Genomic DNA, 24,239 nt, shown 5'->3' on the forward strand with positions numbered 1-24,239 from the left:
CAGAGTAAAGTCAAAGAGCTGTTCTTACAATGCTTTGTGAGGAAGATACAACTCAAAGAAGAAGTAAAAGCAGTGGCGGACGGTAAATTTAGTAGGGAGGGGGCAGAAGGGACACAAGCACACATACACACTCGCAGCCCTGCATACACACACACATCCATTGACAACACTCATTACCAAATATTCATACATACATGCAACCACCCACCAAACATTATTAAAAAAAGAAAAATCACACTTACCTGCAGCTCTGCCTCGGAGGTCCCAGGAGGCTTGGGAAGGGAAGTCAGCAGTCCCAACATCATCACAGTGATGGGATGGGGTCGGTAAGACTGCTGACCCCACCCCGCAGTGTCACTGATTAACTCGACCCTGGGGGCTTCAGGGCTTAAAACTGAAGCACCCAGGAGCAAGGCCATCAGTGATGCTTCCTCTCGTCACGAGGGGAAGGGCCTCAAGGTCGTTTGCTGAGCTGAGGAGGTCACACCCACAGGAGCTGTGACATCCTCAGCCCAGCAAAGTTCAGCTCAGGCAACCAGGAGCCTGCACATTTAGCGCATGTCTAGCTCCTGGTTGCCTGACCTGAATATGGCCAATGGACTGGCCATGGCTGAGTAAAAGTTAGAAAGACGTCGAGGAACACAACACATGCAGTAAGACCTGTTCATTCCACATCTCCAGTTCGCAGCATCATTTCTGCGACACAACATGGCGGCGAAGAATGAGAGTAGAGTGTCTGATGTATTCACTGGATATGACATGTGTATTTAATGACATACACACCGTCACATAATACAACAGCAACCACACTCCAGGGAGGGCAGGACAATCAACACAAAGGAATGGAAATCCTCGAAGCTGCAAAATGGGGCTTGATGAGCAGTTTGGGTGTTCATTGAATGCACGATGTAAGATTGTTGGTAATTGTTTGACACCAGGAAGAACCAACATTCGTGAGACCGTATACTAGGACTGTGTGAATCTTAAAAGCAACCATATCTGCGACATCTATGATCTTTCCTGCCACAAAATGCGTTTTTTGTGTGTGAAAAACTATTCCCTGCTGGAGACTGGAGACAGAGGTTCTGTCGGCAGCCACCAGAGGGCGCTCCTCCCATGCTGCTGAAATCCTGAGCACTTTCAAGAACGGGAGAAGCGTTTCCTCCTCCACGTCAGCGGCGGCAGAGACAGCACCAGCAGCGGATGCTGACATCACTTCTGACCTCTCACGGCGTCCAGCCCGAGGAAAGATGCCTGTTTGCCTGTGCAGTTATCTTCATCTTCAGGCCCTCGCAGCCGGCCCGCCCCCTTCTCCCTCCTCACCTCCCTCCCCCCTGCGCTGCAGAAGGCCCCAAATCTGCACCTGCCTCACACCTGCTACAGGAGGAGGGAAGAGCTGGAAGCGTCTGCACAGATTTCGGCTAAGGTAGGAGATTGACAGCACCATAAACTATTTTTGGGGGGAAATAGAGTGAATAATCTTGGAGGAAATCCCTGCGAGGAGCGGGGTTGAGCTGGGATCTTCTATCCGGGAACCTCTGGGTTGGTGGGGGAGGTGTGCCGGCCCTAGAGGTGTTTGTGATTATCATTTGGGTGATCTGTGTGCACTTCGTCTTAGTGCACTATGAGGAATCCGTCTACTGCATTGCAACCTTTTGCACTTTGAGGAATCTGTTTACACAGCACTGCATCTTACTGCACCATGAAGAATCGGTTCACTGCATTGCATCTATTGTACTGTAAGGAATCTATGGCACTACACTGCATACTACTGCACTTTGAGGAATCTGCACACTGCACTGCATCGTACTACACTATTTAGAATATGTGCAACTGCACTGCATCTTACTGCATTTTGAGAAATGTGTGTGCACTGCTGTTTACTACACTAGGAAAAATGTGTGCACAATGCACTGCAGCTTACTGCTCTAAGAGAAATGTATACATGCTGCTCCGTGTCTTCCTACACTATTAGGAATCTGTACCCTGCATCTTACTGTACTATGAGGAATCTGCACTGCATTTGTACTGCACTACGAGGAATCTGTGCACGCTGCACTGTATCTTACTGCACTGTGAAGAGTCTATGCACTGCATCTTACTACAGTATAAGAATTCTGTGACACTGCACTGCTTGAATATCAGTACAACCTGCTGCTTTTTTACTACACTTTGTGGGACATTGACAGAGGAGGAAGTCTGTGAAAATGGCATTGCTTTGTGAGAAATATGTGCACTGCTTTCTACTATTTATTTATTTATATAAAGTTTATATAGCGCAGACGTGACCCAAGTGGGTATTGGAGCGCTTTACAGATGATCGAGGTACAAACAGAGTTGCAGGTAAAAAACAACAATAGTGAGAAGCAAGATACTGGGAAAGATAGAGGAGCAATAAAATATGCCAACGCAAGAGAAAATAGAAGAGCATATAAGTGCAACAGATATATAGAGGGGTTGAGCACAAACCAAATCACAGACATAGTCAAAAGCATATTACCCCCGGCGAAAAGGAGAAAAACCCACCAGTAGCGAAACCAACAGCAAGAGGTAAAGGGGTTCATCCATAGAGCTTTCACTTCATTTTTGAAAGATGCTGTAGAGGGAGTCAGTCAGATGTGCGGAGGCAGGGAGTTCCAGATTCTTGGGGCGAAACCCGAGAACGCCCGATTATAAGTTTTCTTTTTCTGGAATATTTGAGGTTTCAGCAGCAGAGTGCTGGAACAGCTAGAAGATCGGCTCCCAACAGAAAGCTCCAGTTTTTGGGCTAGGTATAGTGGGGTGTTAAAGTGAAGGGCCTTGTTAGTCATGCACGCAATCTTAATATGAGCCTCCAGAGACAGCCAGTTTAAGGATTTCAGTACCAGTGTGATGTGGCTATTTCTTCTGGAACCTGGGATGAGCCTTGCCGCTAAATTCAGGGAAGCCCTGAGCGGTTCCAACTTGTAGAGTGTTGTGCAGTCATAATCTAACCTGAAAATTACTAGAGCCTGCTAATCTCTGTGAACCGTTTTTCAGAGAACATCTGTGTATTGCATTGGTTTTTCCTACTCTTATGATGGCTGTTGACGGAAACGATATGTGTGCACACTACACTGCTTTCCACTACATTATTAAGGGGATTTTAAATAAAAGATTAAATCTGTGTAGACTCGTCTACCTTTGACTATTCTACCAAATGTGCTTAGAGTACATATGTAGTGTGTATCCTGATTTACTTTTTACTAAAGTTTGAGGGGTTGTTCAAAAAGAGAAATTCTGCCCACACTGCTTTTTGTAATCTTCACTGTGAAAAATCCGTATATACTGCACTGATTTTTACTACACAATATGACCGTGTGGTATTTTCAGAAGAGATTTTCTGTTCACATTGCATTGTTTTTTACGACATTACAAGGGGCGTTTGCAGGAAAGGAAATCTGTCCACTGCACTATTTTTTTAACTGCACTAGAAGCGGTGTTTGCATCTACAGGAGGAAATGTATTTTATAGCAGAATGAGGGGTGGTTAGAAAAGCGTTAATCTGTGTACTCTGCACAGCTGAATACTACATTACAAGAGACATTTACAGAAGAGGAAATTTGCACCTAGCTACTTTTAACTGAACTTTAAGCAGGTTTCAAAGCTACAGGAGGAAAACTATTTTACTACAACATGAGGGGTGTATACAAAAAGAGTACATCTTACACTCTGCACTGCTGTTTCCTGAAACTATGAGGTGCCTTTACAGAGTGTACCTGTAAACACTAAACTGCATTTATCTGTACTGTTACGGGCAGTAATGATGTTTCCTCCCACTAAGAGAAGTGTTTGGAGTAAAGAGTATATGTACACTGCTTTTTACTCGCAAGACAAGGAGCACTTACTGTGGAATCCTTTAAGAATTGCACCAATTATTACTGACACTGTGGGGGGTCTTATTTAAACAAGAATCTGTGCACATTACACTGCATTTTACTCACTTAGTAGCGCTAAGAGAAGACAACATGTCTACTCTGCATGTCTTTTTACTGTGTAAGTAGTGGTAACAGAAGACAATCTTTCTACTCTGCCCTACCTTTTACTGTGCTTCAGTTTGAGGTGGCACTTGCAGGAGAAGTCATCTTTACACCTGGCACTGCTTTTTACTGTGACAGTGGAAGAGAAGTTAGAACATGAATACTCTGTTAGATATTGATTTGTTCCACTATCCAATCCTTCTGTCACACAGACCTACATCTCCCTATAATCAAACTCCTAGCTTCTGGAGATTCACTTTGTATATTTCTCATATATAACACCAGGCACTATAATCCTACCAAAGGTTTCCAGAACCACGGGTGCTGATTGCTTCGATCGGTGTCATACAGAACATTGTTTCTCTAGCAAATGCATCAGAGGAAGAGGAAATTGGATTAGTCCCTACAGGAGGATGAGTACTTGCATATGTGGCCTGCTTCAGAAGCAACCCCTGGTTGCAAACCAGAGGAACCCCCTTGTTGTTTAGTAGATGTCTCCTGTAGCCTGCTCCATCCCATTTGCCTCCACTCAGAGCAGAAAGCCTGACAGAGATGAACCAAAAATATCCTCCTTTCTTGTTGGAGACTGCTCCTAATTACAAAAAAAGCTGCCTTGCTGATTGGAGACTGGTTGAAAGACATATTCAAGAAAGGTCTTCTGGTTTAGCTTATTTTACAATCCTGCTTGTTTCACTGAGGTGACGATGGAGGAGGGTGGGACAGACATATTTGTGCAGAAGAGCTCAGATCAGGAATTTCAGTGTTTGGTATCCAAAGAACCCATTTGGGCCTTGAGCAAAGGCAGCCTTTTTTGGCTGTGTATTATATTTCTGCCCAGTGAACTAATGCCAAGTCTCACATAATACCCATCACAATAGAGTCCTTAAGTCCAACAGTCTAGAGTATCAGAAACTTGTTGTCTTAAACTATGTAAATATACCATGGCTTGGTGTGAATCAATTCTGTACCTTTTAATATACAGTGCTAGCCTCGGCCCTTTATATTACATTGTTTGCGTATGTTTACCTGACCTGTGTTAGTGCACTGTTTGCATCAGATTCTCCTACTACCTGGCCTGTGTTATTGCATTGTGTGCTCTGCATTAATTTTGCTATAATTCTAGTAGGTGCAATTTTTAGGTCTCGCACCTGGCGGTGCAGCGCGAAGCACTGTCGCCAGCGAGACCTATTGTCATCGACTATGCTTTCAAGGGCTTGCAAGGGAGACAGGAGATGGGCACGCGCAGGCTGCAGGCCGGCCGGACTGGAAATGTAAACACGCGCGTTCACCACGTACAGTTTCGCGCTGTTCATTTCCTGTCTCCCTTGTAAGCCTCATGCAGTTACTTTCACTTTCCCTCCCCTCTCCGCCATCGGCTCCATGGCCCGTCAACGCGCACCGAAGTCGATTTCCCTCGCCCCACCAGCAGCTGGTAGAAGCAGCTGCAGACTCGGCTTGGGCAGTAAACTAACAGCTCTGTTCAGCAGCGGGAGGTGCACGGCCTCCAGTTTGGACTATGCGAGGTAATTGCGGAGAGCACCCTGCGAGGAAGCACTGCTACATACACCCCGCTTCAACACCGGTCATTATCCCGCTCATACCCTTCCCTCTCCGTACCAGTCTGATCCGCGAGGCTCCCGTCAACTGCTGCGGTCAGACGATGCTTCTCTCTCCGTGATGTGTACTCGCGCAGCAAACCCCAGGGAACTTTAAACCCCGTGAGATCTGGGTGGACAGAAGGGAGGAGCCTGGCTCAACAGCAGTCCTGAACAAGCCCCACCCCCATGTTTCCTCTTGTAACATATCATTTTCTAACTCCTGTACTTTGTTTGCTCTTGATACTTGCACAGTTGTCACTATTGCCTCATGTAACGTAACATTTGCTTTTGTAACATGCTGACTTGTATTTCTTTCCTCATGTATCTCTACTGTTCCTATTGTGAACCGCTCTGACACCTTCGGGTAAAGTCCGCGCTATAGAAAAACAAATAAGATAAATAGAAAAATAAACCCTCCCCTTGGGTATAGAGCGTGCTAAGTCCATTGTGGCAACAGGCTGGCAGTGGGAGTGGTGGGGGAGGGGAGCGAGGCGCACAGTGGATAGCGCATCACTTTATTAGGTTGCCCTGCCTCCCGAGCAGCCCGTCCAGCACCTCTCGCCATATCCCGGAGCATAGGCGGCCCCAACACAGGTCAGCTCCCGTCCCCGGAGGAGCGTCAATCTCTTCTGTGCCTCTCTAAGGGCAGCAGGTGCGCTCTCAAGGGCATCCCCGCATCTCACTCTGAGCCCCTGCCCTCAGCCATGAGTCGCACTCTGCAATCGTGAGCAAACCACAGGAGAGTACACAGCCCTCGCCAGCTGACATTAGAGAACCCAGCCCTGCCAGCTCCCGTGCCCGGACAGACCACAGCATAGGACCCAGCCCGCCAGCTCCTGTGACCGCTGCCCAGACGACCACAGCAGAGGACCCAGCTCCTGTGCCCGCTGCCCGGACAGACCACAACAGTGGGCCCAGCCCTGCCTGCTCCTTTTCGCGCTGCCTCTCTTGGCTTTCCAGGTGCCACCCTCTGAGGGGTGATGGGCCCCGGGCACACTATCCCTCTGCTCTCAGTGCTCCTCCTCAGCCTCCCCGCTCAGCACCAGGGCAGGACCTGCCCACCAGCACCCCCGGGGTGAATGGAAACAGTGCACCCTCCGTACTTCAACCTGGCCAAGGGCACCTGGATCTCCGCCTCGGCCGCATGCGGAAAGGAGAAGGAGAAGGAGACAGGCCCGGCCATCCCGGACCTCTACTCCAAGCTGGTGGGGGGGCCAGCGACTGGCGACCCCAGCCAGCCCATCCAGGTAACCATGCGCGCTGTAAGGGCTGCTGTGTGCTATCTATACTGGACTGTGAGCTGAACACTCAGGTGGTGTTATATACATCCAAACAGCCCCCTCACCTCCTACGGAGCCTCTTTAGGGACCATTATACCCAGATAACCCTGCAATCCACAGGGGAAGAATTGTAGTAACACTAAACAAACACATCTATAGGGAACCGAATCCCGCACGCTATCCATGGGGCCCTGTTTAGCCCATCCAAGCCACCCCCAATCCACTGAGGGACACTGATTGTTACCTATAGGGGTATACAGCCGATGCTGCGCATTGGTAGCTCTTCCAGATAACCCCAAGTGTGTAGAAGTCACTACATGTATTCTATAGGGTATCTGATGCTGGTGAACGCGCAATGTATAGGGAACACTGAGCTTTACACAGGTACAGGCAGACTCACTCACACACATGCAGATACTCACCCACACACGGGTACACTCACTCACTTAATGCTCTTTCTGAGATGAGCGTTTTAGGCGCCAGTACCTTCGCGATTGGGTCTGCAGCGTTTGTTAGCTGAGGTATGGCCTAAGTTAAGAATGGAGTCTCACTGCACAGTGACGCCTTCCTTGTACTGTCTTCTCCGTACCTTATTTCCCCATCTCACATGTCTCGTCATTTCTTCTTCTCTCTCTGCCCCCCAACACACTCCCTTTTTTTAAAGTTTAATAAGTGTGACGCCGTCTTCACGGACACCGCGCTATGCAATGCAATAGGTGTTGCTTTTTGTATTGTAAATAACAATGCCTTTTAATTTTTTTAAAGGCATTGCCATTTACAATGTCAATAGCTCAAAATAATGTCATTGCGAGACCTATTGCATTGTAAATGCTTGTCTAACAAACATGCTACCTTTAATACTAATAAAGTGCATCTTACTGCAAGGATACTGCACAGTTCTTGCCGTAGTAGTCTATTACCTATTTATGTAGTAACAGACAGCACAATATGTCTAACAGAGATGTGTAAGGTCAGAAACAGTACATAGCTAAATAGGTATGATGGAAACAGACTATTAAATAAGGTTTTAAATGAAGATACTGCTGTGATAGACAGCAAAACATCTATGTTAAAACAACAGCAGTAAAACAATGGTACGTAGAATAATAACATGGTAGATTTATATACAGTTTTGTTCAGTTTGTGTCATTAATTGTTCTTTTCTTCCAGTCTCATGGGGTAGTTTTGCAAGGTAACGTTGAGCTCACTGAGTGTGGACCTTCCACAAATCTCAGGAACGGGCCATTCCAAGTATGGTAATTTAAAAAATTGAAAGATTTGAGTTTGGAGACTGGTAGATGGTTTGAAATATTGAAGTCTGGATTGGATTTCCAAATTCTGTAAAATTGATTGGTAATCTGAGGAGTGTGTGTAATTGGTCTGTGTTTTGGCATGGCTGTCCAGGGGTTTAAGAAAATGTCAGCAATTTGTTGAGGGCCCTTTTTGGGTGAGAACTGCCCAACATCATGCAACACGATATGAGGGTGTGTATCTGGGCTGGAATCTGATAGAAAAATGCATCAGCTTGTCCAAAGAGGATAGATGTTAGCAGGGATTACTGTCCTCAGGTACGACGGATAGAGAAAATCCATTTACCTTGAAGTTCTTGAAAAGCTTTCCGCAATGTGCTGTTACAGGCAGGACCTTTATTCTCTAGTTGCCATGTCGCAGGATCTATTCAGATACAGTAGTTGAATTGTACCTTGAAGCTGTACTTTTAACGCCAACTCCTTAAGTCTTGTAGTAACGGGTCGATGTGGTAGGACTGTCTCAATGGTCCACAGAGCTCAGAAAATCCAGATTCCCCTTCATCTCACAGCTTGAGCTCTGTGGCTTTATCAGTTGAATTCCAACAAAGAAGATGCCCTAGACCAGTTTTGCCTCACCCTACCTTTACCCTGCCCGTGCCTTAAAAGAAAATCCACACAAGGCACAGCTGACAGAAGTCCTGCCTGGAAGGGAGATTTGCACAAGGCACAGCTAACAGAAGTCCTGCATGGCAGTGGCCTTAAAGCAATGAGAGACCCACAAACCACAAGATATGTCAAGTCCAGCAGGCCACACTGGACACAGTGTACACCATGGGACTGATTTTAGATTTCACCGAATGGTTTATTCCATCACAAAAGTGATAGATATCCTGTCCGCCCTAATAAAAGTGCATTATATCCTTGTAAAAAGGCAGCTGGGACATCTGTCTTGCTTTGAGGCAATAACTTGTCCAGCAAACTCCAAACTAGGCTCTTTGGCTGCAACAAGTGTTGTAGAAGGAGCGAGAACCATGGCGTCTTGACAGGAAATGAGGTAAACTTCCATATAGGAAATATGGCAAGGTGGAAATGGTGCATCACCTGAGGAGAAAAAACACTTCCTCCCACATGCCCATTCAGTCACAAAGTAGCATCCTGGGACCCAAACGGACAACATTAAGTCAGATACCATGTAAAGGTAGAAAAAGGGGAAAAAAATATTAATATGCACACTGTTGTAGGGATATGCGGCGTAAATTATTGGTTGTGATGGATTCTCTATAAGGACTAAATGACTGATATTGTTGAATATTAAATGATATGAATCAATGTTTGTGTAGGAAGGTAGATCCCTGACTACGGTTGCCCCCAACTTTTTGCCTGGTGTTTTGCTGGTTTTCTGACTTAGTTGACCTGGGACTCTGCTATTCAGGGCCCCAGGCCTACTGCTCTCTCTGTAAAATGGATTGCATGTACCTTAGGTACATATCTAAATTGGATACTGAGTCACCTTATCAGTCCCTGTACAGTGTACCTTAGGTACCCAGGGCATAGGTGTACCCAGGGCCTACCAGGGGCTGCAGCATGTATTATGCCCCCCCTGGCTGGCCATCCAAAACTGACACAACTGGCTGCACGACAGCTGGGGCAAGGTGGTGTACTCACCCTTTGCTTTAGATATAGTATACATATATCTAACCCTAAAATGGACACACAGATCTCCTATCAGTCACTCCTATGGCAGGCCTTAACAATCCTGAAGGCAGAGTGCTTGGAATCGTGTGAGATGGTGCTCTGGCATGAGCTGAGCCTGTCTGCGGCTTTCGGGATCTATCCCTTAGCCGTTTCCATGATATCGCATACCATATACTCTTAAGTGCATTATAATCCTCGCGGTTATATGCCAACTCTGGTATCGCTTTATCAAAACATGTCGAGTAAGGTGTCATACGAATTGGAATACTAACCCCTCGCCAATTCTGGCGACGGGGTTAGCATTCCACCCTTCTAGAGGGACACGACATGTATGTAACCCCTAACCCCGGTTAAAGTCAAATAGAGCCTCAGCTCCACAAAATGGATGCTGCCACCGAGACACAAGTCTGCCCTCCTGCTGCTGGGAGTCCTCCCAGAGCAGGAGATAAGGACAAAGGGTTTCCTGCCAGGGGCGGTGCCAGCACCGTCCCAGACAGGCTTTTGTGTATCCTAGGTAGGCAGGGCTTCAGAGGAAGGTGACTGCAAGTGGCACCCCGGTGCTCACTATGCATAGGCCGGCTTGAACCAGTTCCAGTGACACTCCAGACCCTGAGCTGGGGAAAAGCCCGCCAAGGAAGTGGGTGTAACCACCCCCCTCCTGGTCCCACCCATAGGGCAGGACCTAGTCGCGTGCCAGCCCCCTTTTCCCAGATAAAGGTAGGAGCAGGCCCCCTTCCAAATTAGATCATCTTTGGAATCAAGACACGACTTTCTGCGAAAGGACTTCAAGATTTCCTTCTTCAAGATTCTCCCTTGTGACTAAGGAGTAGTCACCCTGCATCCGCAGGCACCATCGCAAGAACACTGCGGTCTGCTGTAAGTCCTTCCTCCGGAATCCGACTGCCCAGCTCGACAAGACCCGGCTTCCCTGGCACCTCCGACCTCTACTCACCTCTACAGCCAAGCTGAGAACCGTGAGTGCGACGAGACCTCAAGGGACCGACTATTGCCAAGACTGCACGACTTCTGCACAGCAAGCCCGCCGAGTAATTTCCTGGCGAGTGCTTTGGGGTCCGAGAAGCCCCGACCCTGAGCAGCTCCAGCACCGAAGAGCAGCCCCCCAGCATCTCCACGATCGGCGTGGGGCCCTTCTGCTTTTTGCTGCTCACCGCGTTGTTTGGCTACTAGCCCGCTGGCTTGTGGCCTTCTGAACGACGCCCGACGACATCACTGCTGCTGGTCTGGTTGCTCCAGACTGGCCCTTGCTCCCTTCCCGAAGAGGAGCACCCCGGACCCTCCTGGTCTACGCAAGACGCCATTTTGAGTCCACCGCGTGGGCTTGAATTAGCCAAGGCTTTGTTGCCCAATCCTGGGTACTTCGACGCCGACAGCTTCATCCATCGTGGGACAGCTCGCCTCTCCATCCTGGTCGCCGACAACGCCTCCTGGTCCGTGAGATCTGCAGAGCACAGCGTCGCCCACTCACCTAGTCGAGGTGACTACCATCCGGTGCCCTCCTGGTGCCCACTGACTACTGGCTAGTAGTCACGAACTTGGTCCCCTCTGCTTTCAGGTGTCATCCATCTTCCAGATCCAGGCTTGGATCAACTCGAACTATCTTCACTGGTCGCCTGCCAGCATCTTTCTTCCAGGCTCCTGGTCCGGCAACGAGGATTCCCGACTGTTGGACCCGGTCCTTTGGGCAGGTTTACCCCGTGACTTTTTGCTTTTTCCTAGCCTGTTTTTGGAACCTGGATTGGGGATTGTAGGCCTCTGCGCACTTTTTCACTGTGGTACAGTGTAAAGTGCGTGTGCTTTCTGTGTATGGATGGTGAGCGCCCTGCCCTCCCATAGGAATGAATGGGGAATATGTATGCCCATGGTAGATTCCTGATGCATGGGGAGTGCAGGGTCGAGTTTGATATGTATGAACTCGTGAGAATGAATGCTGCAGAATGGTGTGTGCGGCATGGCTGTATCTAGTCCAGAAGCGCCACTTTTAGAAGTTGGCATAATTGTGTAGTGAGTCTGCTAGCACGTGATTGGCTGATGGGCCTGGCCCAGGCATGCCTGGGCCTGTTGGTAGATGGACTGTCTGGAGGAGGGGGTCTGAGTCAAGCCGTAGATGAAAGGCTGCTGTTAGGGGGGAGTGGAAAGAGCTCTGGTGGTGCCAGGCTGTGTCTGTCGGCCCACCCTGGATGACTCTCCCTCCCGATGGCCCCCTGTCACCTCTGACCTGAGGCTGACAGGAGAGGGAAACCAGATACTCCCAGAGCTTAGGGCTCGCCTACACAAAGACTTCTAAAGACTTCAAAGGTTTTTCTGTCGATAAGAAGGGGCTGTTCCCCTTCCAAAATGTTCTTGTTTTCAACTTGAATCTGCCAGGGGCTGCTGCTGCTTGGGCTCGGGGAAGATCCCTGGGTTCTGCCCAGCCCTGTTTAAAATAACAGGAGCCCCCTGGTGCAAATAGCAATCCTGGGTCAGGGTAGAAAATAATTGTAAGCAAAAGTTCCCAGGCATACACAAACGTACTAGCAAGTACACATGTAGATAAGATTATCTACAACAACATTAGCCAAACTGCTTTCTCCAATAAAAATTGGTTTTAATTTCTCAGATATTCATAAAAAATTCATATGATAAAAATACATTACAATGTTCAGAGTCAATGCAAACTTCATTGTAACTATACATGATTTGTTAAGATTAAAATTTCGATAAACATTTTAAAAATGATGGTTTCCTGTCGACGCGTTTCGACACGTAAGTTGTGTCTTCCTCAGGACTGTACCATCGGTGTTCTGTAAAAATAATAATCATGGACATTTTTTACTATATGATTCTTTTCCTGGTAAAGCAGTTTGCACTCGTTTATAACATGTTCGTTGTACCGCTAAACATTCTTCCATGGCTATTGATATACCGCATTATTGCTCAAAACATCTGTATACAACCCATTTGACTATGTCTGTTGTCTCTATACATATATGCATCTTCAAGGTGGAACATCAACTTATTTAGAATGCTAATAACAGTGTCAACTTTGGTTATATAACATCATAAAAATAGAGCACAAACATGTCTTATCATTCTTTTACATTATTACCATTTGCCATATACACTTAAAGTTGTTTGGTGACCCTGGTGGTTCGTTGATAGCTTAAGGACAAACTTATTTTGTTAACTTAAAGACACGTTTTTGTCAGGTTAGGCTGGCATAAGTATATACTGTGCTGTATATATACATAAACTGAGTATAGGCATACCCCAAAGGCGTATCAGTCTGCACAGCCGTAGATGTGTTTCTGCCCACTGTGCAGAGTAAACCTCGCGGAAGAGGGTATCCAGCAAGGCACCACAAGGAATGCTTGCTAATTTATTAATGCATATTTGTTATTCAAAAATAAATAAAACATGGAAAATAATAAAAATAATAAATAGCTCATGCGTGTGAGCCAGTCTCTGCCTGTATCACTGGATAACACACATATTAACCCTAAACTATTTTTATCTAGGGGACAGATATTTCAGATACACACGTATATCACGAAAGCCTGTCTCTTCCCTATATTACGCGATTGTTTATTAAATCGTACTTTATACTCACACTTGAAAGTGTCTCACCTTATAGCGTGTCTCAACTAGGCGTTGGTATGTATTGGGTTTCAATTTTCTAAGGGCGAGTTACACAGCGAAGTTACCCAGTCACAGAGATATCAAAGTATTTAATATCTGAAATGGTTTGGACACAAACAGTATCATATAAGTTGATATAATTTCGTTAGGACAGCACATTTATATTACATATTTAACACTAGTGCCTATTACCTCGAATGTGGTGGCATATCTTCATATGACAATATTAAAATACGCTTTATCAGGAAGCTGGGGACGCTGTAAACCGCTTGTATTACCGCCCCTAGAGTTAAAACAATTTTTTAGATAATGTAGAGTATGTTTACTTTTCCTTTTTATATTGGACAACATAGCGGTTCTTACCGACTTAACTTCAAAAGACCACGCTTCCTCAAAGGGTTTAGTATTACATGTAGACCAGCAGGGGGATTGACCGACTTGACGGAATGGAAACCGTCCGTTTGGTGGCGGGTAAAATGAAACACCGCTCTGTGCAGACCCCGGTAGCTGTAAAACGGACGATTTGTATTCCGTCAAGTCTGGCCGTCCCCCTGCTTGTTCTCACGCCATACTTAACCCTCTGAGCAGTTGGGACGTTTTTGGTACTAAGTTGGTAAGCACCGCTTTGTTTTTCCAAATTTAAAGAATAAGGCCAAGTAAATGTATAGACCATGTATCTGAGATTAGGATTTCATTTTTACAGCTACCGGGGTCTGCACAGAGCGGTGTTTCATTTTACCCGCCACCAAACGGACGGTTTCCATTCCGTCAAGTCGGTCAATCCCCCTGCTGGTCTACATGTAATACTAAACCCTTTGAGGAAGCGTGGTCTTTTGAAGTTAAGTCGGTAAGAACCGCTATGTTGTCCAATATAAAAAGGAAAAGTAAACATACTCTACATTATCTAAAAAATTGTTTTAACTCTAGGGGCGGTAATACAAGCGGTTTACAGCGTCCCCAGCTTCCTGATAAAGCGTATTTTAATATTGTCATATGAAGATATGCCACCACATTCGAGGTAATAGGCACTAGTGTTAAATATGTAATATAAATGTGCTGTCCTAACGAAATTATATCAACTTATATGATACTGTTTGTGTCCAAACCATTTCAGATATTAAATACTTTGATATCTCTGTGACTGGGTAACTTCGCTGTGTAACTCGCCCTTAGAAAATTGAAACCCAATACATACCAACGCCTAGTTGAGACACGCTATAAGGTGAGACACTTTCAAGTGTGAGTATAAAGTACGATTTAATAAACAATCGCGTAATATAGGGAAGAGACAGGCTTTCGTGATATACGTGTGTATCTGAAATATCTGTCCCCTAGATAAAAATAGTTTAGGGTTAATATGTGTGTTATCCAGTGATACAGGCAGAGACTGGCTCACACGCATGAGCTATTTATTATTTTTATTATTTTCCATGTTTTATTTATTTTTGAATAACAAATATGCATTAATAAATTAGCAAGCATTCCTTGTGGTGCCTTGCTGGATACCCTCTTCCGCGAGGTTTACTCTGCACAGTGGGCAGAAACACATCTACGGCTGTGCAGACTGATACGCCTTTGGGGTATGCCTATACTCAGTTTATGTATATATACAGCACAGTATATACTTATGCCAGCCTAACCTGACAAAAACGTGTCTTTAAGTTAACAAAATAAGTTTGTCCTTAAGCTATCAACGAACCACCAGGGTCACCAAACAACTTTAAGTGTATATGGCAAATGGTAATAATGTAAAAGAATGATAAGACATGTTTGTGCTCTATTTTTATGATGTTATATAACCAAAGTTGACACTGTTATTAGCATTCTAAATAAGTTGATGTTCCACCTTGAAGATGCATATATGTATAGAGACAACAGACATAGTCAAATGGGTTGTATACAGATGTTTTGAGCAATAATGCGGTATATCAATAGCCATGGAAGAATGTTTAGCGGTACAACGAACATGTTATAAACGAGTGCAAACTGCTTTACCAGGAAAAGAATCATATAGTAAAAAATGTCCATGATTATTATTTTTACAGAACACCGATGGTACAGTCCTGAGGAAGACACAACTTACGTGTCGAAACGCGTCGACAGGAAACCATCATTTTTAAAATGTTTATCGAAATTTTAATCTTAACAAATCATGTATAGTTACAATGAAGTTTGCATTGACTCTGAACATTGTAATGTATTTTTATCATATGAATTTTTTATGAATATCTGAGAAATTAAAACCAATTTTTATTGGAGAAAGCAGTTTGGCTAATGTTGTTGTAGATAATCTTATCTACATGTGTACTTGCTAGTACGTTTGTGTATGCCTGGGAACTTTTGCTTACAATTATTTTCTGCCCAGCCCTGGGCACCTGATGGACCTTCCTGGACTCCTGGGGGACCCTCTGCCTCGCCTGGGCTGATGGGGGGACTTTGCTTAGCCAGCTGAGACTCTCTGGGACCTTTGTGCAGCATGGTGGAGCTGCATTGCTGGAAGGACTTTGGGACTTTGTGATCTAGCGCCTTGTGGGCGCTTTGGTGCTCGCAGTCCTGGAAGAGCGCGTTATTTTGATTATAGCGCTGAGGCGCGCTTTGCCCGCCCTGGCGAGTGCCCACCTCGCTTATTTTTAGTTTTATTTAACTTCGGCTGCCCACGCCGTGATTGCCGCTGCCCGGGGGCTTAAAGGTGTCCAGGAGCCGCCGTTCGCCGGTGCACGGCCGTGGACGAAGCCACGAAGGGGCCGCGACCTGATTGGCCGTCCCTCGGCAGGAGCCGCGCTCCGATTGGCCGAAGAAGCTACGCGTCACTGGGGGCTCGCCGAAGGAGCCGCGATGGGATTGGCCCATCGCTCGTGACCTGCTGGAGATGAGCAAGTCGATGGAGGAGCATGGCGGCGCCGGCGTAAGCAGGGCTCCCGTGCCTTGAGGAGAGCCCTGCTGGTGAACTGGAGGGTGTCGCCGGTCTCCCGTGATTGAGAGGGAGACCGGAGAAGATGAGAATGAGAGGGCGGCCTGCCGAGAAGAGCCCCCACCGATGACAGCCGGTGAGTGCAAGCGGCTGGGGGGGGCTCCGCGAGGCTGTGGTGGTGCCGATGCGAGGCGCCAGCTGTGGGCCGGAAGATTGGGCGGCCCCGTATGGCAGTGGACCGCCCCAACGTGATGTACAGCTGAGAGGCTCGTGGGGGCCATGTCGCGAGGGGCTCTTGAGGGCCCGCATTGCTTCGTGTTGGTGCCGGTTTAGAGGCACTGCTTCAGGGTGGTCCCGGATGGCAGCGGGCCTCCCCAACGGTGTGTAGAGCCTGTTGAGGCTCGTGGGGGCCATGTTAGATAAGTAGGGGCGTCGGGGCATATTGTCGGTGCCCGTCCCCTCCTGCCTGGGAGAAGCTCGTGTCCAGGGAGGCTCCAGGGGGCATGTTGCTTTAGAGCCAGTGTGGCTCCAACGTTTGACCAGTGTTGGCCAGGGCCTGTGTGGCTCCAACGTGCGCAGTGTTTGTCTTAGAGCCTGTGTGGCTCAGGTGGCGCAGATTTGTTCTAGGGGCTACTGAGAGCCCTGCCACAGCTTCTGGTACACAGTTGCCCAGCACTTCGTGGGCAGCTGCCACGTTTAGGCTTTTTATACTTTGAGACTGGCGCTGCATGGCAGCGCACCCTGACACTGAGACTCAGGGCGTCTGAGCCCCAACAAGGCCAGTTGGCCTAGGGACTGCCACAGGTAGTGGCTCATGTGATAGTATCTGCCTAATGTGAGTTTTGCGCATTGTGATGTGGTGCTAGGAAATGTAATGCATTTAGTATGATTACGCACCTTGATCTTACACCTCTGAATGTTTTTAGACATCATGTGATTCTTGCGCTATTGCTTTACTCTTGACACCTCTGAATGTGTAGGTGTATGCATCATGTGTCTTACTTTTCCTGCGCTGCACCTCTGAATGTTTAGTCATCATGTGTCTTCTTGCGCTGCACCCCTGAATGTATTTTATTGCATCATGTGCTTTATTCTTAACACCTCTGAATGCTTTAGGCATCCTGTGTTTCTCTTTATTACTCCTCTGAATGTAGGTTATTGCATCATGGGTAATGTGTTCTTTTCTTAGACCCCTAAATGCTGTGTGATATTTAGGGGGTTGTTCTTTTAGTACAGGTGGTCCTAGTGAGGTCCTGGTCCCCTGCGTGACAGTCTCCTAAGGGGTTTAGGGTTGCGGAGGATGTACTTACCTGTTCCCAGTAGTTACTGGATGTGATCTATAACTGTTACTTTGTGGTACAGTGATTTTATACACTTTTATTCTAAGTTCTATAGGTACTCTTTCTATTTCTAGAAGTGCTGATTATGACAGTGGCCTATGTGGCCCTGTCCTGTGTACATAATCCCTTGTGAATATTGCCGTGCCAGTTGGCACAATGTACATGTGTGATTTCTATCTGATATGTTTTGACAATACAAAAGTTATTTTAATATAACCTTGTGTGGAGTCTCTTTTGTGGTGTGCCTAGTATGTTGTTGCTGTCGTGCGCTGACGCAAATGCTTTACACATCGCCTCCGAGTTTAGCCTAGACTGCCCGCGCCATGCTATCTAGAGGGCGAGCAGGGGTTATCTTGGCGTGTGACTTCCTTGCCCTGACTGGAATGGTGGTTTCTGCCTGGCTTTGGCATAAGCCTTAGCCTACCAGAAATAGCCGGTTTCCAACACCGACGTATTTTGAGACATATGCAGCTGCAGCCCCTGGGCTAGGTAACTTCGGCATTTCGGTGCCCCAGCGTAGCCTCACTATCCAAGGGTCAGGATCCACTGTCGTTTTCTCCCTACCAGGTCGGGTTCGCCCGTGAACACTAACTTTAGCGTTACTAGCTACCATAGACTTTGTCCCGCATCCCGCGTGAGAGTGCACACTCTGCACCCGAGTCCCCTAGGTCTCCTAGAAGTAATCTAACGATTCCATAGTCAAGTCCTAGCGATTCCAAAGCCTATTAGTACTGTACTTACCTGCTAGTAATTTCGCATTCCACTTTGAGAGTATATGGTTTTTCGTGCCCCTCGGGCATTTGTATATACTGTGCTAACTTAAGTATTTTCGTAAGAGTTTTGTTGTGTGCCTAGCACCCTGTCCTCATAAAGAGTACAGGGTTGTTGTGATTCTAATAAATACACTGTTTATTTTCATAACACTTGTGTGGTGTCCTTTCACTGGGTGTTCAAGGGGTAATGTGATGGTAAAACAGCTGGCTTAACACGCCCTCTAGAGTCTTAGCCTTAGACTGCTCGTATCCATGCTACTAGGATAGCTGGTCTATAAGGTTGACTTACAACCAATCATCAATAAGGGTTGTGTGGACTGATATATAGTGATCACTAGAATAGTGAGCACTGCACATCAGGCCAACTTCTCACATTGGTGAGCAGCGGGTGGGATTTGAGCTTGCTGTTGTTTTACCACACATATCCTAAGAATATCTTGTGAAAGATCACATAAGTACTAAAGGTACATATAACTTAGCTTAGAATACTCTGAGTTCTACTGAACCAGCTGTTGTAGCTCCTAGGGCCTAGCACACCCTAAACTACAACTCTAGCAAGGGATCAGTAGGCAAACATATAGTGTAGGTAAGTGCACCACTTACACCTCACTAGAAAAGCATGTCTACCCAGGGAGAATCTACTGAGACTCCCCTGGTAAGTGTTGACCCTCCACAGGTCACTTCAAGATATGCAGCTCTCAGTTTCCAGGAGATGAGACAAGTCTGTACCTCCAGGAAACTGAAGCAGGGGTCTAACCCCACCATTCCCTTTCTGATAGGTCTCTTAGAGACATATGATGCCAGAAAGATTTCTCAGTTACATGAGAATATGCCAGCCTTAGAGGGAACCTCTGGGGATCCAGACCTCCCCAACACTGCTACTGCAGTTGAGGAGGAGGATCAAGAGGAACTCTCTGGGGATGAGGTAGACAAAGGTCTTGAGGTAGTCAGAAGGCTAACTAGGGCCAACTTAGACGTACTTGGGCTAGGATCTGGGGGACCCCCAGTACTAACCCGAAGTGGGCCTAACCTTGGAGTTAGGAGAGATAGATCTCTTTCAAGGGACTCCAATAGATCTCTGCACTCTAATGCCTCTTCCCAGAGGAGGAGGAACTCTCCACAGAGGAGAGTGACTTCCCCTCAGAGAATAGAGCATGAAGCTAGAATGAGACAGGCTGCTCTGAGGATTGAAAGGGAAGAACTTGCCCTGGCCAAAGAAAAGCTTGCCTTTGCTAGAGAGCAGCAGATGAGTGGGCTAGCTCCCACTGGTGGCAGCAATCTCCCAAGAGATAGAGAGAAGGGTTTAGATACTAAACACCTGACTAAAATAGTGCCCCCCTTTAAACAAGGGGATGACATCCAGAAATGGATGGCTGCTTTGGAGAGGGCCTGCACTGTGCAGTGCATTCCCCAGAGTCAGTGGGCAGCTATACTGTGGCTCTCCTTTGATGGTAAAGGTAGAGATAAGCTCCTCACTACAAGAGTGGAGGATGCTAATGATTACCAGGTCCTGAAAAATGCACTGGTTGATGGGTTTGGCTTAACCACTGAGCAGTACAGGTTACTGTTCAGAGACACCCAGAAAACTCAGTCTCAGGACTGGTCTGACTTTGTTGATTGTGCCACTAAGGCTTTGGAAGGCTGGCTACTGGGTAGCAAGGTTACTGACTTCACAGGATTGTATAATCTTATTATGAGAGAGCAAGTCTTAAATAATTGTCAGAACCAGTTATTACACCAGCACCTGGTAGACTCTGATCTGACCTCTCCACAAGAATTGGGTAAGAGGGCAGACAAATGGGTCCGAACCAGGATTAGGCCCAAGAACCAAGGTGGTGACCAGAAAAAGGAATCAACCAAGCCTCAAGAGAAGGGTGGGAATAAATCTACAGATCAAACCACATCAGGGCCCCAAAAATCCTCTGAGGGGGGTGGGTCCCAGAATCCTTCCAATAACCAGAAGAAACCTTATTGTTATCCCTGTAAACAGGTGGGTCATTTAAAAACTGACAGCAGTTGCCCAAAGAATAACAATAAGGAAAACATACCCCTAAGTAACATTCCCAAACCTCCTGTTACTACTAGTAGTAATCCCCCAGGTGGTGGGAGTGCCCCCAAGAATTTGGGTGCATTTACTTTGGGAGTTCCTGGGGACTCTGGCCTAACCAGGTCCCCTGACTTAGATACTCTTGTCTGTGAGACTGGCATGGGGTTTGCCAACTTCACAACTTGTCCCAACACTTTGGGCAAGTACAGACAGGAGCCCCTCATCAATGGTATAAAAGTTGAGGCCTATAGAGATACAGGGGCTAGCATCACTATGGTGACTGAGAGTCTAGTTCCCTCAAGGCAACTTTTACCTGGTGCCACATACCAGGTGACCAATATTGATGGAGTACAGAGAGATCATCCCATGGCAGTGGTCAATCTCAGCTGGGGAGGTGTCACTGGCCACAAGAGAGTGGCAGTGTCACCAAACTTGCCTGTAGATTGCCTACTGGGGAATGATTTAGAGCTCTCAGCCTGGGCTGAAGTTGAGCAAGAAACCCATTCTAAAATGGTAAACACCCATGGTAAGGTTAGTGGGGCAGTGATAGCCACAGCCCCAGTCCAAGATGTCCTCCCTGAACAGGTCAGGAGGGTTGTGCCAGTCACAACCCAATCTCAGACAACTTCCTTCCCAGAACAGGTTGTCAAGGCTGTCATGGTAACAGCCCACACCCAAACTGAGCCCCCTCCTGAAAAGGTTGGGAGAGTTGTGATGGCCACAGCTCAAACTCAGACAGATGATAGTGTTGTGAAGCCTGAAACTATGGATCACTCCACTCAGACAGAGAGCATTGAGGAGGAAGAGAAATCTCCCTCCCACCAGACTTTAGGAAAGGATCAGCCTCCTCAGGGAACTGATCTGACCCCTTGTGAAGAAACTGCCACAGAGGTAGTCAGGCCTAGCCTGGCAGAACCCCTGATGTCAGTGGACCCTTCCAAGATGGGACCCAGTCTGGAGCAGGTAACCTGCCCCTCTCTACCCTGCCTCAGTCAGCCCAGGGCTGTAGAGGCCAGGGAGGCCAGTGTTGGACCCCAAGGGGCCCCCTGTCCAAAAGAATTTCCCAATCAGCAGATTAAGGGCACTGAAGCTAGTAGTCCTAGCCAAGTGAAAATAAAACATACTCCTGAGGGATCCCCCTTAAAATTAGTTAGGGACCTCCCACAGATGGACACTGTTGGGCACAGCCAAACTTGGGACCTGAGGGCCCCAGACCTGACCTGTCCCTCCAGTAAGCCAAACAGAGGGACCCAACCTCCAGCTGTAGGTAGCCAGAGGTTGACCCTGAGAGCCCAAAACAACTCAGTCTTGGAAAGAAAGGCCTCTATGGTGGAAAATGATTGGAGGAAGCTGAGCCCAAAATTAGTGGAGCCTCACTTCAGTACTCCATTTCAGCACCAGCCGTTTACTTTGCCAAAACACACCACAGGTAGAGATTCCCTATGGTGGAGACCCTCAGACACCCTTAGGGTGAGGGATTGCTTAGTGGACCATGAGATAGGGGGTAACCATGCCAGTGCTGGTACTTCCTTATATGGCCACTCAGGCAATATAGGCTTACCTGGCAAGGCTAGCCTTATCTCCTTTCGTTTGGGGGGGGGGGGTTATGTAGGAAGGTAGATCCCTGACTATGGTTGCCCCCAACTTTTTGCCTGGTGTTTTGCTGGTTTTCTGACTTAGTTGACCTGGGACCCTGCTATTCAGGGCCCCAGGCCTACTGCTCTCTCTGTAAAATGGATTCCATGTACCTTAGGTACATATCTAAATTGGATACTGAGTCACCTTATCAGTCCCTGTACAGTGTACCTTAGGTACCTAGGGCATAGGTGTACCCAGGGCCTACCAGGGGCTGCAGCATGTATTATGCCCCCCCTGGCTGGCCATCCAAAACTGACGCAACTGGCTGCACGACAGCTGGGGCAAGGTGGTGTACTCACCCTTTGCTTTAGATATAGTATACCTATATCTAACCCTAAAATGGACACACAGATCTCCTATCAGTCACTCCTATGGCAGGCCTTAACAATCCTGAAGGCAGAGTGCTTGGAATCGTGTGAGATGGTGCTCTGGCATGAGCTGAGCCTGTCTGCGGCTTTCGGGATCTATCCCTTAGCCGTTTCCATGATATTGCATACCATATACTCTTAAGTGCATTATAATCCTCGCGGTTATATGCCAACTCTGGTATCGCTTTATCAAAACATGTCGAGTAAGGTGTCATACGAATTGGAATACTAACCCCTCGCCAATTCTGGCGACGGGGTTAGCATTCCACCCTTCTAGAGGGACACGACATGTATGTAACCCCTAACCCCGGTTAAAGTCAAACAGAGCCTCAGCTCCACAAAATGGATGCTGCCACCGAGACACAAGTCTGCCCTCCTGCTGCTGGGAGTCCTCCCAGAGCAGGAGATAAGGACAAAGGGTTTCCTGCCAGGGGCGGTGCCAGCACCGTCCCAGACAGGCTTTTGTGTATCCTAGGTAGGCAGGGCTTCAGAGGAAGGTGACTGCAAGTGGCACCCCGGTGCTCACTATGCATAGGCCGGCTTGAACCAGTTCCAGGGACACTCCAGACCCTGAGCTGGGGAAAAGCCCGCCAAGGAAGTGGGTGTAACCACCCCCCTCCTGGTCCCACCCATAGGGCAGGACCTAGTCGCGTGCCAGCCCCCTTTTCCCAGATAAAGGTAGGAGCAGGCCCCCTTCCAAATTAGATCATCTTTGGAATCAAGACACGACTTTCTGCGAAAGGACTTCAAGATTTCCTTCTTCAAGATTCTCCCTTGTGACTAAGGAGTAGTCACCCTGCATCCGCAGGCACCATCGCAAGAACACTGCGGTCTGCTGTAAGTCCTTCCTCCGGAATCCGACTGCCCAGCTCGACAAGACCCGGCTTCCCTGGCACCTCCGACCTCTACTTACCTCTACAGCCAAGCTGAGAACCGTGAGTGCGACGAGACCTCAAGGGACCGACTATTGCCAAGACTGCACGACTTCTGCACAGCAAGCCCGCCGAGTAATTTCCTGGCGAGTGCTTTGGGGTCCGAGAAGCCCCGACCCTGAGCAGCTCCAGCACCGAAGAGCAGCCCCCCCAGCATCTCCACGATTGGCGTGGGGCCCTTCTGCTTTTTGCTGCTCACTGCGTTGTTTGGCTACTAGCCCGCTGGCTTGTGGCCTTCTGAACGACGCCGGACGACATCACTGCTGCTGGTCTGGTTGCTCCAGACTGGCCCTTGCTCCCTTCCCGAAGAGGAGCACCCCGGACCCTCCTGGTCCACTCAAGACGCCATTTTGAGTCCACCGCGTGGGCTTGAATTAGCCAAGGCTTTGTTGCCCAATCCTGGGTACTTCGACGCCGACAGCTTCATCCATCGTGGGACAGCTCGCCTCTCCATCCTGGTCGCCGACAACGCCTCCTGGTCCGTGAGATCTGCAGAGCACAGCGTCGCCCACTCACCTAGTTGAGGTGACTACCATCCGGTGCCCTCCTGGTGCCCACTGACTACTGGCTAGTAGTCACGAACTTGGTCCCCTCTGCTTTCAGGTGTCATCCATCTTCCAGATCCAAGCTTGGATCAACTCGAACTATCTTCACCGGTCGCCTGCCAGCATCTTTCTTCCAGGCTCCTGGTCCGGCAACGAGGATTCCCCACGTCTTTTGAGACATATGCAGCTGCAGCCCCTGGGCTAGGTAACTTCGGCATTTCGGTGCCC

The 24,239-nt window shown here is 47.8% G+C and overlaps 1 protein-coding gene across 1 annotated transcript in view; it reads left to right on the plus strand.

The window, feature by feature from the left end:
• The first annotated feature begins 1,184 nt into the window (after nucleotides 1-1,184).
• The window catches only part of LOC144802894 (uncharacterized), a 28,517-nt gene continuing 5,462 nt past the window's right edge, over nucleotides 1,185-24,239 (plus strand). Inside the window, exon 1 of the mRNA XM_078671834.1 lies at nucleotides 1,185-1,426. The gene's annotated coding sequence lies outside the window, so the exon portion shown is untranslated. The remainder of the gene's footprint in view (nucleotides 1,427-24,239) is intronic.

The sequence above is a fragment of the Lissotriton helveticus genome, chromosome 1_2 (assembly GCF_964261635.1).
Source record: "Lissotriton helveticus chromosome 1_2, aLisHel1.1, whole genome shotgun sequence".
Classification (NCBI taxonomy): Eukaryota; Metazoa; Chordata; class Amphibia; order Caudata; family Salamandridae; genus Lissotriton; species Lissotriton helveticus.